Source organism: Scophthalmus maximus, chromosome 14 (assembly GCF_022379125.1).
Source record: "Scophthalmus maximus strain ysfricsl-2021 chromosome 14, ASM2237912v1, whole genome shotgun sequence".
NCBI classification, from domain to species: Eukaryota; Metazoa; Chordata; class Actinopteri; order Pleuronectiformes; family Scophthalmidae; genus Scophthalmus; species Scophthalmus maximus.
Window position 1 is genome coordinate 745001 of NC_061528.1, and position 2500 is coordinate 747500.

The 2500-nt window shown below is 47.8% G+C and overlaps 1 long non-coding RNA gene across 5 annotated transcripts in view; it reads right to left on the reverse strand.

The window, feature by feature from the left end:
• LOC118282900 overlaps positions 1-1022 on the reverse strand; it is a 6142-nt gene extending 5120 nt beyond the window's left edge. For all 5 annotated transcript variants that reach the window (XR_004784373.2, XR_004784370.2, XR_004784371.2 and 2 more), the window contains exon 1: positions 1-1022. This exon is cut by the window's left edge. This is a non-coding gene — a long non-coding RNA (uncharacterized LOC118282900).
• Between the last annotated feature and the right edge of the window lie 1478 nt (positions 1023-2500).

Consider the following 2500-nt stretch of genomic DNA (forward strand, 5'->3'; position numbering starts at 1 on the left):
TCCAGACCCCGCCCCCTCTAACAGGCCACGCCCCCTCCAACCGACCACCGCCTGGTGTTCTGAATGACGTCACCATCATTAGTTACACCTGTGTTCACCTACTCCGTGTCAAAATGTCTACTGTACGTGAAGAAATATTTAAAGAAATTGAATTGGTAAACAAGCAACAAAAAGACAAATTAAAAAGACAATAAATAAACAGTTTTAAATCTGTTGACAAATGACTGTTGTTGATTGTAATCTGAACCGCTCGCTTCACTGTGCTAACAAGCTAACGAGGCTACACAAACTAGCATGGCTACTAACAAGGCTAACAAGCTAACATGGCTACTAACAAGGCTAACAAGCTAACAAGGCTCTAACAAGCTAACAAGCTAACAAGCTAACGTAGCTTAGACGACTCAGACGAACGAACATGACGACTCAGACGAACATGACGAGTCGAGCTGCCAACGATTAAACCTCCTGTTGGCTCGGAGCTGTTACAGTGAAATCAGAAACAACAGAGCACATGGTACAAATATTTACAGTTTATTTAGTCTTTTCCACAAAGGCACAGTTCTCAGTCACACGCGTCACAGTGCAGCACTGAGACCAACCTTCACCAGGAGACTCAACTCGTCAGAGTCGGGAGACAGTTTTGGCAAAGTACGAATCATCGGACAAAAGAAATCGACTGCTGCTGAAAGGAGGGAAGAGTTGAAGAGAATCCTTTGAATCCATCAACTAGGAAACATACTTCCAACTCAAGGTCTGCTTCCCCGCTCCTTCAGGACCTTACGAGGGGACGACTTGATTCTCGCCAGCAGATCAGAGTTGACTGAGTTCTTGTCGTGTTACAATGCTCGTCTTACGATGAGTCGCGACATCGAGAAGAACTCGTTACCAGATCCGCTGAGAGACAGACAGGTCCATGTTCCATTAGACAGGCAGACAGACAGACAGGTCCATGTTCCATTAGACAGACAGACAGACAGACAGACAGACAGACAGGTCCATGTTCCATCAGACAGACAGACAGACAGACAGACAGACAGGTCCATGTTCCATCAGACAGACAGACAGACAGACAGACAGACAGGTCCATGTTCCATTAGACAGGCAGACAGACAGACAGGTCCATGTTCCATTAGACAGACAGACAGACAGACAGACAGGTCCATGTTCCATCAGACAGACAGACAGACAGACAGACAGGTCCATGTTCCATCAGACAGACAGACAGACAGACAGACAGACAGACAGGTCCATGTTCCATCAGACAGACAGACAGACAGACAGACAGACAGGTCCATGTTCCATTAGACAGGCAGACAGACAGACAGGTCCATGTTCCATTAGACAGACAGACAGACAGACAGGTCCATGTTCCATCAATCAGACAGACAGACAGACAGACAGACAGGTCCATGTTCCATCAGACAGACAGACAGACAGACAGACAGACAGACAGGTCCATGTTCCATTAGACAGGCAGACAGACAGACAGACAGGTCCATGTTCCATCAGACAGACAGACAGACAGACAGACAGACAGGTCCATGTTCCATTAGACAGACAGACAGACAGGTCCATGTTCCATTAGACAGGCAGACAGACAGACAGACAGGTCCATGTTCCATCAGACAGACAGACAGACAGACAGACAGACAGGTCCATGTTCCATTAGACAGACAGACAGACAGGTCCATGTTCCATTAGACAGACAGACAGACAGACAGACAGGTCCATGTTCCATTAGACAGGCAGGCAGACAGACAGACAGACAGACAGACAGACAGACATGTCCATGTTCCATTAGACAGGCAGGCAGACAGACAGACAGACAGACAGGTCCATGTTCCATTAGACAGACAGACAGACAGACAGACAGACAGGTCCACGTTCCATTAGACAGACAGACAGACAGACAGACAGGTCCATGTTCCATTAGACAGACAGACAGACAGGTCCATGTTCCATTAGACAGGCAGACAGACAGACAGACAGACAGACAGGTCCATGTTCCATTAGACAGACAGACAGACAGACAGACAGACAGACAGACAGACAGACAGGTCCATGTTCCATCAGACAGACAGACAGACAGACAGACAGGTCCATGTTCCATCAGACAGACAGACAGACAGACAGGTCCATGTTCCATTAGACAGACAGACAGACAGACAGGTCCATGTTCCATTAGACAGACAGACAGACAGACAGGTCCATGTTCCATTAGACAGGCAGACAGACAGACAGACAGGTCCATGTTCCATTAGACAGGCAGACAGACAGGTCCATGTTCCATCAGACAGACAGACAGACAGACAGGTCCATGTTCCATTAGACAGGCAGACAGACAGACAGACAGGTCCATGTTCCATCAGACAGACAGACAGACAGACAGACAGGTCCATGTTCCATTAGACAGGCAGACAGACAGACAGACAGACAGACAGACAGGTCCATGTTCCATTAGACAGACAGACAGACAGGTCCATGTTCCATCAGACAGACA